Source organism: Octopus bimaculoides, chromosome 13, assembly GCF_001194135.2.
Source record: "Octopus bimaculoides isolate UCB-OBI-ISO-001 chromosome 13, ASM119413v2, whole genome shotgun sequence".
In the NCBI taxonomy this organism is placed as follows: domain Eukaryota; kingdom Metazoa; phylum Mollusca; class Cephalopoda; order Octopoda; family Octopodidae; genus Octopus; species Octopus bimaculoides.
The window spans coordinates 17,266,412-17,278,141 of NC_068993.1; the positions used below are offsets into that span (position 1 = coordinate 17,266,412).

At 37.2% G+C, this 11,730-nt stretch overlaps 1 protein-coding gene across 2 annotated transcripts in view; it reads right to left on the reverse strand.

Moving 5' to 3' along the window:
• The window catches only part of LOC106884327 (uncharacterized), a 62,080-nt gene extending 50,788 nt beyond the window's left edge, over positions 1-11,292 (reverse strand). For both annotated transcript variants that reach the window (XM_014935661.2, XM_052972357.1), the window contains exon 1: positions 11,001-11,292. The gene's annotated coding sequence lies outside the window, so the exon portion shown is untranslated. The remainder of the gene's footprint in view (positions 1-11,000) is intronic.
• Positions 11,293-11,730: the final 438 nt, after the last annotated feature.

Consider the following 11,730-nt stretch of genomic DNA (forward strand, 5'->3'; position numbering starts at 1 on the left):
TATATATATATATATATATATATATATATATGTATACATATGTGTTAAGGATCATCTTCATACATCCGCTTTCCATGGATTGAGAAAACATATTCTGGGTGATGTTCACCTAAATTAATGGTACTGAACTACATCCCTTCAGACCCCTTTGATTTCCATTTTACTCTCCTGCGTCACACATACATACACATGAAAAGAAAAATCCTATCACATTTTTATGATTAAATATTATTAGGAAATGTATAACAAGAATTGTTTAAAATGCTTGGCGCATTGTAGAAATATAACCATAAGCTTTAACAACAAAATCTTATATGGACACCACCACCACGGGTCATATGGTTTAGATCCACTGACCTAGACCAACTCGAAGGCCCTATCTTGCTGGTGTTTTATTTTTTATCATGGTTTCTATAGTTGGATGGCCTTGCTAACACTCCCACCCACTTATTATTTTCGCAGTATCAACACTGGTTATATTGCACTGCCTAGGACACAACGAAAGGGATCTCCTTGACCTCGGCGTCTTTGCTCGGCCAACAACGCCTCTCATAAAATGACTGTGGGAAGTCATAAGAGGAATGAGTGATAGGTGTACTCAGTATTCTGAGACGCACATACATTGAAAGAGGACAGAGCAAAGACAGGAGATGGCAACGTGACCCAAGAGATGGAGTGAAGGGGGGGGGCACAGAAAGAGCCCGGAAGTGTGAGCGAAAAGTAGCAAGAGTATGTATATACGACGGCAGGCACAGTGAATGGGGTTACTGGCAGTACAAAAGTGGGGAGTGAAGGCAAAAAAATGCACTGGGCACAATAGGCCCTACTTGATATTTGTATAAATAGACCTCCGCATGGCAGGAACAGTTAAAATGATAAGAATAATCATGGTGGGGTTGAGTGTAGATGAATCTGTCCCAAGTTCATAAATTGAGTTGAGTGATAGGGATGTGTGTGGCAGAAAATAATAATGTGAGAGTAATGAGGAGGTAAAGCAAGAGGGAAGCGTGTATGTGTGCACACATACATACATGCGTCCATACATATTACACTACCATATAAATACAAATAAACACAGAATCTATATACACGAGAGAGACACACATATATATATATAGTGTATATATAAGTGGGTGGGTGTGTATAAAAACATCTTCACTCACTAACATAAATATATATGGATCTCAGTAGAAATTATTGACTTAATTTTTAGATGTTCAATCAACTGAACGACTCGGGTTCAGTCCCACAGCATGGCACCTTAGGCAAGTGTTTTACTCCACAGCCTCAGGCCAACCAAAGCCTTGTGAGTGGATTTGGTAGACGGAAACTGAAAGAAGCCCACTGTGTGTGTGTGTGTGTGTGTGTGTGTGTGTCTTCATGCCTGTGTTTGTCATCCACTACCGCTTGACAACCTAAGTTGGTGTGTTTACATCCCTGTAACTTAGTGGTTCAGCAAAAGAGACCTAAGGTTTTTAAAAAAAATAAGTACTGGGGTTGATTTATTCGACTAAAAATTCATCAAAGCAGTGCCCCAACATGGCCACGTCTAACAACTGAAACCAGTGAAAGATAAAAGATATTTATCTAATCATACACATCAATATATGTATGTAAATATATCAACATCATTTTCATCTAACGTCCACTTTTCCAGGCTTTCATGGATCAAACAGAATTTGTTGACAGATTTTCTTTGGCAGGATGCCTTTCCTGTCACCAACTTTCACCTGTTTTGAAGCAAAATATCATTTTTTGTAGAAGACTGGTAACAAACAACCTCATTTGCATGGCTACGCTTATTTACAACCATCACATTAGACAAGGGTACGCACAAACACACACACATATATGAATATAAGATGGGCTTCTTTCAGTTTCCATTTACCAAATCCACTCACAAGGTTTGGTCGGCCCAGAGCTAGAAGACACTTGCTCAAGGTAACTTGCACAGCGGGACTGAACCCCAGAACACATGGTTGTCAACCACACAGTCACACCTATATAATTATATAGCTATATATCTATAAATTCAAATACACATACACAAATATACATATATGTATATAAATATATGAGTGTGTGTAAGCACATGCACACATGCATGTACCTGTATGTTAGCTTACACCTACACTCCTCTGAAAATCTCTCAGCTACAAACACTGACACTGTTATCATTTCCTTTATCAATAAATCATCTGATGGCTTTGAAACTTTAAGTACATGTGGAATAAGAGATTCCTAACTTGAAAATCAGGTATGGGTTAGTGACAGGCAGGGAATCCACCCATAAAGCAATGCTTCATTATGTATTCATCTAACTCATGCTAGCAAGAACAATATGGATGTAAAATGAAAGAACAAATATGAATAAATATGCATTTATATACACGTGTGTGTGTGTGTTTGTGGTAAATTTGCTCTCCAACCACAAGGTTTTAGGTTCATTCTCACTGCATGACAGCTTGAGTAATTGATTTCTAATACGGCCCCAGGCTGATCAAAGGCTTGTGAATGAATCTGACAGATTGAAACTGAAAAAAGTCTCCTTGCTTTGGCATCACATGATAGTTGCAACTGAATATCACCATCATACAGGTGGTGTCCATTTTCAGCCTTTTGTGAAAACATGTCTGATTCTGGGGGCAATATTGCCATCCTTAGAAACAGGTGAGTATTGGTAATGGGAAAGGCAGGCATCTGGCCACAGAAAATCCACCTGACTCATGAAAGCATTGAAAAGTAGGCATTAAATTGATGACAAATTAGTTATATACATACACATCATCATCATCATTTAACATCTGCCTTCCGTGCTGGCATGGGTTGAAGGAAGACTACACCTGGCTCCTGGGTCCATTTTAGCATGGTTTTTATGGTTGGATGCCCTTCCTTAACACTAACCACCCAACAGAGTGAACTCAGTGCTTTTTCACACACACACACACATATATATACTGTGATGGTGCATGTCTTAGTGGTTCCAATACTTAGCTCATGATCATAAGGTTATGAGTTCAATACCCAGTGTTGTGTCATGTCCTTAAGCAAGACACTTTATTTCACACTACTCCAGTCCATTCAGTTGTTAAAAAGGTGTTGTACCCATAATTCAAGGGGCCAACCATGTCACATTCTGTGTCATGCTGAATCTCTCTGAGAACTACATTAAGAGTATGTCTCAGTGGAGCGCTCAGCCACTTGCATGTTAATTTCACAAGCAGGCTGTTCTGGTGATCGGATCAACTGAAACCCTCTTCGTCATAACTGACAGAGTGCCTTATATTTATACATACATACACACATTTTAAGGTGTGCTATATTTTTAGAAAGGTTACCTTACTTTTCATCTGGTCAACAAGTCACCAGAAACTTGTTCATGTCAAATCTCAAGCCAGTTGATCCATTTTTATATTCCTTCAGGTGGAAGTAAAATTTTGAACTCCCACAAAGGGGCAAATTTTATCTATTTTCTTTTTCCACACATTTTTATCCACTTATTTATATTCTGTTTGTTGCATTTCGAGCATACGGTCATCGACCCTTATTTGTTTCCAAGCAAGGTAATATTTTCCCAGTAACTGCACATGTTTTCATGAAAAACTGGAAATGAATGATGCTGAGTGTATGAGAGTGACACTCATTTACAAATATCACACAATGTCAGGGTGAGAAGGTGCATGCTCACACACACACACACACACAACAAGGTTTGTTTTTTTTTCAGTTTCTGTCTACCAAATCCACTCACAAGACTTTGGTCAGCCCAAGATTATAATGGAAGACACTTGTCCAAGATGCCAAGCAGTGGGATTGAATCCAAAGCCACATGGTTGGAAGCAAACTTCTTAACCACATATGGTTATAACTGCACCTCTACTAAATAACAATACCATTTTATGTATAGCAGAATAGTCATAAGATTTAATTGTAAAAAATAATCATACCGTACTAGAGTCAAATCATTCGATTAAAAATTCTTCAAGGTGGTGCCCCAACATAGCTGCTATCTAAAGACTGGAACAAGTAAAAGATAAAAGATGCAAGTTGCAATTTTTCATGAATATGAACATGCTTCCCGTTACCATGGGAAGGAAGCATCATCCCAAAGGTTGATAATATATTCTATTTTTAATATGTTGACACCACAAAATATCTAAATGCCATGACAACATAAACTAATCTTCATAGGCAACACTTGGTATGTTTTTTTAAAAATCTTCTGATTATTTGAAGATGTTCTATGATACCATTGGTTATCAATCAGGGTCCACATGACCCTTGGAGGTCAATATAAGATTTTGTTATTAAAATCTATGCGCAATAAGAGGATTACACTCCTACAATACACAAATTATTTTCTTTTTTCTTTTACTTGTTTCAGTTATTAGACTGTGGCCATGCTGTAACATCACCTTGAAGAATTTTTAGTCAACTGAATCAATCCCAGAACAATATTTTATTGGAAGAATTTTTAGTCAACTGAATCAATCCCAGAACTATATTTTATTGGAAGAATTTTTAGTCAACTGAATCAATCCCAGAACTATATTCTATTGGTTTTATTTGACGAAACAAGTTACAGGAATGTAAACACACCAACACCAATGTCAAGTGGCAGCAGTGGACAAACAGACACAAAACACACACATATATGGTGGGCTTCTTCAGTTTCTCTGTCAAATCCACACGCAAGGCTTCAATCGGTCCAGAACTATAGCAGAAGGCACTTTCCCTAAGTGCTGCACCAACAATGTTTTTCACATTTTCTAATAATATTTAATTAGAAAAATATTTTTTAAAACATCAAATGGTTTTGATGGTACACCTGAGTAAAATAAGAATCAAAGGCATCCATAGGTAAAAAAAAAAAATGGTTCAGAACCAATGTACTACATACTTCAAAACCTTTCATAAAGGTGATGATTAGAGGCAAGCAAAATAACTTTTCAATCCAAGCTGTTCCTCAAGAAATTTACAAGCACCAGTATTGTCCATAATTTGAGTGTATTGCTTTCAAAACTAATCCCATACTACAACCTCCAGTGTGCTATTCTTCCACTGTTGTCTCAGTCACCTTTACCTGCAGAGCAAGAGTTGCATTTTCAGTCACAAATACGATCAACAGACCAACATTTTCTACATGGGGTCAACTTGTGACAATAACAGTCAGTCATTTTGCTGGCTTTCCTTTTAAATCATGTGTAAGATTTAAGTTCCAGTGTATGGTTGAGAATGATGGAATATCAAAACCATTCTTTCCTTTTCTTTTTCTGTATTTCTCTTAACAATAGAATATGAGCATTCAGTCACACAAACACACACATGTATAAGGGATTCCGGCAGCTTCTCTCCATCAAAAATCTCTCATATGGTATTGGTCAGCCAGGTGCTATAGTAGATGCCCAAGTTTCCACAATCACACCCATGCCTATATATATACACACACACACACATACTTATAGGTATGTATGTATTTATGAATGTGTATGTATGTATTATATAGTCGGGTATATAATATGTTGGGGATATGCTAAGCTGGTCTCTTTCAACAACAAAACACAAAATACAACTCATATCAAAGAAACATCAGTGCACCACACTCAACTAGAGCCCTGACAATCACACTCAAAGTCAGGTCTTACAATCACTGAGAATCTCTTCTGGTAAAAACACATCCTTCACATTGCTAGGACCACATCCCAATAAATGAACCTTCCCTTCGAAAGCAAAACATACCTCAGCTCACACCCCAACAATTATTGATACTCTACAAAACCCACATAAGAATATTGTGTTCGTTGGTCCATGGCAGTAGCAAAGGTCACTAGCTAGCAACACCACCAATGCAAATGACCCTTGAATCGTGATACCAAAGTGAATTTCTTAACCACACAATTATACCTTCACCAACCCGCATATATATAGACAGATAGTTTAAAGATGGACAACGCATTGTCATTTTAACCAATCTGTATGAATACAGCTCATGATTGTAAGGTTGTGGGTTCAATTCCTAGCAGTGCTTTGTGCCCTTCAGTAAGACATTTTATTTCACATTGCTCCAGTTCACTCAGCTGGCAGAAATGAATAGTACCTGTATTTCAAAGAGCCAACCTTGTCACATTCTCTGTCACACTGAATCTTCCTGAAAACCATGTTATGGGTAAACATGTCTGTGGAGGGCTCAGCCACTTTCATGTTAAAATCATGAGCAGGCCGTTGATTGGATCAACTGGAACACTCATCGTTGTAACCGACAGAATGTCAGTATATAACACCATCATCATCTTTTAACATCCATCTTTGCATGCTTGCATGGACTAGACAAATTTTCTACAGTCTTGTGTTCATCCTGCCACCATCCTTCACCTGTTTCCAAGCAAAGTCCTTAAAAAATGAACCACACAATGGCTGGAGATGTGTTCATGGATGATTGTAAACAAACAATAATTGCATGGTAGTGACATTTGTCTAGAATTAACATGCAATGTTCAAGACAAAGAACACAAACACACTGACACATGATAGGCTTCTTTTCAGTTTCCATCTATCAAATCCACTGACAAAGCTTTCGTCAGCTGAAGACTGGTAGAAGACACTTGCCCAAGAAGCTGCACAGTGGGACTGAACCTGTAAACCACATAGTTGCAAAGCAAACTTCTTACACACATCAAAATATATACTTAATATATATATATATATATATATGCTTTGCAATGATAGTTTTCGGTTCAGTCCTACCTTGGGTAAGTGTCTTCTACTACTGCCCTGAGCCAACCATTGCCTTATGGGTAAATTTGGGAACGGAAGCTGTATGGAGCTGTGACATATGTATGCATGTGTTTATACATCAATATTCCATGTTTTCACTTGTCACCATTAGAGCGGAACAGTGTCATCTTCATATGTTCACATTCCTGATAGACATTACAGCCTGCCGTTCAGCACTCTCAAAAACCTACAGGACAGAAAAACATCCCTCACCTTAGAAGTAAGGGCTGGGAATTGGAAGAGCATCTGATGTAAAATCTGCCAAATACACAAACATACATAGATGCAGATACATACATTTGCATTTAAATGCATACACACGTCCTGTGAGTGAATTTGGTAGACAGAAACTATGCAGAAGCCTATTAAATGTGTGTACATATGTATTTATTAGTATTTATATTAGTATTTATATACATATAACTGGCTTCTGCACAGTTGCTCTTTAGTGAATTCATGCACAAAGCATTGCTCAATCAATGCTATAGTAGAAGACATTTGCCAAAGGTGCTGCACAGTGGGACAAAACTGAAAACCACATGGTAATGAAGCAAATTTCTTAACCACACAGATCAAAGCCTTGTAGGTGGAAATGATAGATAGAAACTGAAAGAAGTCCATATGTATCAATATATATGAGTGTGTGCATGTTTGTATCTCTGGCTTGACACTGTATGATAGCTGTAAATGAGTGTCACTGTCAGACAAGCAGTGTCATTCATTTTCAATATTCAGTGAAAACAAGCCTGGCCATGGGAAAATATTACCTTGCTTGGAAACAAGTGAGGGTAAACAATAGGAAGGGGCATCTGGCCATAGGAAATCTGCCTCAATAAACTCCATCTGACCAATGCAAATATGCACATCACACACACACACATTTATGTACCTAACAACCTTTCATCATTTTACATTTGCTTTACATACTGGATTGTGTTGGACAAGTTATCACTCTAAATAGACTGGAGGACTACACTTGACTCATTGATTTCATTGCTGGCCTAGTTTCTCTTTTACTTTTGGCTAGGTGCCCTTCCTAATACCAACCACTTTATAAAGTGTACAGCATGCATCTTGTCCGAGTATGAGCACTAGAGAAGTGGTCATGTCCTTGACAAAGCTAAAGGGTTAGAGTCCTTTGAATCCTATGTTATTTCCACTCGTTTGCTAACCCATTTATGAACGGTGCTGAGTACCTTTTATCATGTTACCAAACACAAGTGAGACTGCCTTCTGCCTCACAAAACAGAAATAAAAAAAGAATGATGCTCATGTGTAGTTAAGTAAAGAATGTGAGGGTTGACTACAGATAAGACAGACAAGTGAGTAGGAGAAGGGGATGAGTGCCAGAGATGAGGGGGTTCGCTAGGTCCAATGACAACCTTACACAGATAGATAATATGGTACAGTGAACAAGATCCAATAGCATCCCTTGGTACACAAGTGACATACGACAGTGAACAGAAGAGAGGGTGAGTGACAAAAAAATAAGAGGGTGTCAACAAGAGGTAAGGGTAGGCAGCTGATGTAGACGTACAGGCACACATAGAGCGAGAGGCCCAAATGTAGATATAAACCTCTCAACCATCATCACTACCAATATTTTAACATTCGTTTCATCAAGTTTACACAGGTGGGCGGGTTTTCTCCAATCACTGCAGTCGTTTGTCATCTCCTCCATGAGGTTCAACATCCTATAATCAATTTCCACAGCTTCATCCCATGTCTTCCGGAGTCTCCCTCTTCCACAGGCTCCATCTACTTTCAGTACCTTGCACCTCTTTATACCACCGCCATCCTCTTTCGCATCACATGTCCATACCTACGCAGTCTTCTCCCTTGCACACTACATTCAATTCATCTGATGCACAAATTTTCTCTTGAGCTCGTTTGTACTCATTTGTCGTTCATGTACACACATTGTAACATGTAGCCCATGTCATTTCTGTCGGAACAGCACAGTTTCTCAATGTTAATCAGTCGTACTGTCACAACGCTATCTCTTGTTAACAAAACCAATGATCCTTGAAATGATAATATAAATTAGTTTATTTAAGACATCTCTAACAGGATATCTGACGAAAACTGTGATACACACGCGTATACATATACCTACAAACACAAATATATACCCAATCACACACACACACATTCATATATGTATATGTATATATATATATATATATATATATATGCATACACACACACAATCGTCACATATACACGCCCCCACTCACAAACATAAATATATACACATTCGTCCAAACAAACATATATACACATATAAATACGTAATTACGTACACAACTTTATACATAATAATAATAGCGTAGGAAGGTCTAGTTAGTTTCTTTTAGGGTCTCACTACATCTGGCAGTGAATATAATGCATAAATAAAATATATCTTGTGGTGAAGTGTCTTGCACACATACACACACTAGCATAGATGTACTTTTAACAATGTATGTGGAAATAAATCAATGATTGATAAATGCAGTGTGGAAAAGGGAGGATATGGTGTGCTCCATCAAATGTGTGTATGACTAGGTGCGTTGGTGCATATAACAACAACACAAGCCGCCTAATTTCAGAGGAATAACAACTTAAAAAGAGAGGTGGGGGAATTATATTTTGCTGACAAGTGATTGAAGGAAGGCTGGGTAGTAAATATATATATAAACTTGCACTAAATTCGACTTGTTTTGTCATGCGTTGAAACTATGACAGGTTTAGACGACGGAGGTGTATCAGACGGGACAGAAATTCCTGTCAGATTGTAGCAATGCAAAACAAAAACAAGCACAACACGGTCTGACAAATACAAACAGAAATAATCACACACCAACAATAACCGGAATAAATACACCCGTCTTGCAAACATACTAACAATAAAACTACAATCACATGTAAAATAGCAAGGGACCCCTCTCGCTTTCTGTCACTACGTGATTGGTTGACTTGCTAGAAATTACAACCAAATCTCCCTTATATCACATTCTAACATCTTTAAAATAAATGACACACTGGATAATGCAGTCCTAGATATACATGGTCTAGAAGAGGAGAGAAAAAAAGAAGAAACAGGTACTACTTAAGAAGAGATGATCACGACTGGAACGCCTCTAACAATGGATTTGCTCCATCAGGATTGATTGACATGGGGCTATGCTACATGTAAAACCCACAATATATGCAGACTTAATGCAATACATACACAAGATATTTTTTTGTTTTGTTTTTTAAATGTCACCACCTACACGGACATACAAAACAGATATAAAGATTATTTGATTGTCAAAACATTCACACGAAACCAGCGAAAGGAGTTTGTAATGTTCATGATTTTCGTTAATGCCCTTGAAAAAGCCCGCAACATCAAAAGATCCCAAACCCTCTTCTATATATATTAAAGGAGTAACACACATGCACACACACACTGGTATATATATGTATATTTGTCCTACATTTTTGAAATGGCAGTTGTGTGTTTAATTAAACGTTCCATTAATTAATTAATTAGCAAGACTATGTAGAAAAGTTATAAAAAAAAAAGCATAAGTCAAAATAAAAAGGATCGGTTTGACAACAACATGGTGCTATTTAGAAATAATAATATTAATAATAATAATAATAGATCAGAAATATTTCAGAGCCGTTATAAAAAAAAACGTAAACAGACTAATCAAGATAGGACATTATGACAGTAAAGTAAGTAGAAGGCCTGTTTTCCGTTCCCACACACGAAATAAGATGATGACACAAATAGACTACCAAACAACAGAATCCACCATCATCATCCGCTAAAATGATTACCCTGTGGGGCTTTGATATTGTCAATGGTATAAAAGAAAAAATGGAATATATATATATAGGAACATATATTTGACCTATGTGCGTGTAATATATAAGACAGAATACACAAATGTGCTTATACACACATATATATATATATATATATATATATATATATATATATATATATATATATATATATATATATATATATATATATATATATACATACATACACAAACAACTGAACATTGAATGTGAAACAGAAATAAACAATTGAAATAGAGGAGTGGGTTAAAAAAAAAGGCTTTTAAAAACATCAACTGATAAATCAATAGAGATGATAAACACAAGTTGATCGTGATCTGGTTTACAGAAGGGCAAAACTGAAAAAAGAAGGATGGACAAAAAAAGGTGGTTGCTATGTGGTTTACCTTAGATTCGTAGACTGTGTTGTGTTCCAATTGGACATAAAGAGATGATGAGTTGTGTGTACACAGATAATTCTGTGTATGTATGTGTTTGTATGAGTATACGTGCCATATAACAAACAGTAACAAGCAACTATGAGAAGAGAGTGAGTGCGGAAGGTCCTGGTTGGTTGTAGATTTCCAGTTTCACAGCTAGTAACTGGCTTGGCTAGCTCTGATTTTCTTAAACAGCAATAGTACCAAGCAGTAGTAAGGGCATTAGTAAAGGTGGTGGTAGTAATAGTAGTGGTGGCAATAGTAAAGGTGGTGGTGGTAATAATAGTGGCGGTGGTAATAATAGCGCGAGAGTAGCGGGAACAGGCGTGACAGTAAGAGAGGAAAGGGGAGAGTGAAATCTCAAAAACAACAACAAATAGGCCAGTACAGTTCTGGCGCCAAAACGCCATCTCTCGACAGGTCTGTAAATCATATTCCTCGTAAGAGCACGTAACTCATGTCGTATTCTAGATGTTTATTTACGAAGCTCTAGTTTTAAACGTCGTGAGAGGTGTTGAACGGTTTAATATACACATGCGCATTTTATATATATATTTATATATTTCCTTTATCTTTTACTAATTTCACTTATTGAACTGCGGCCTTGCTGGGGCACCGACAGTACTTATTTTTTTATGTATGGTTACTTATTCTATCCGACTCTTTACATAAACTGCTACGCCTCGGGAACGTAAAC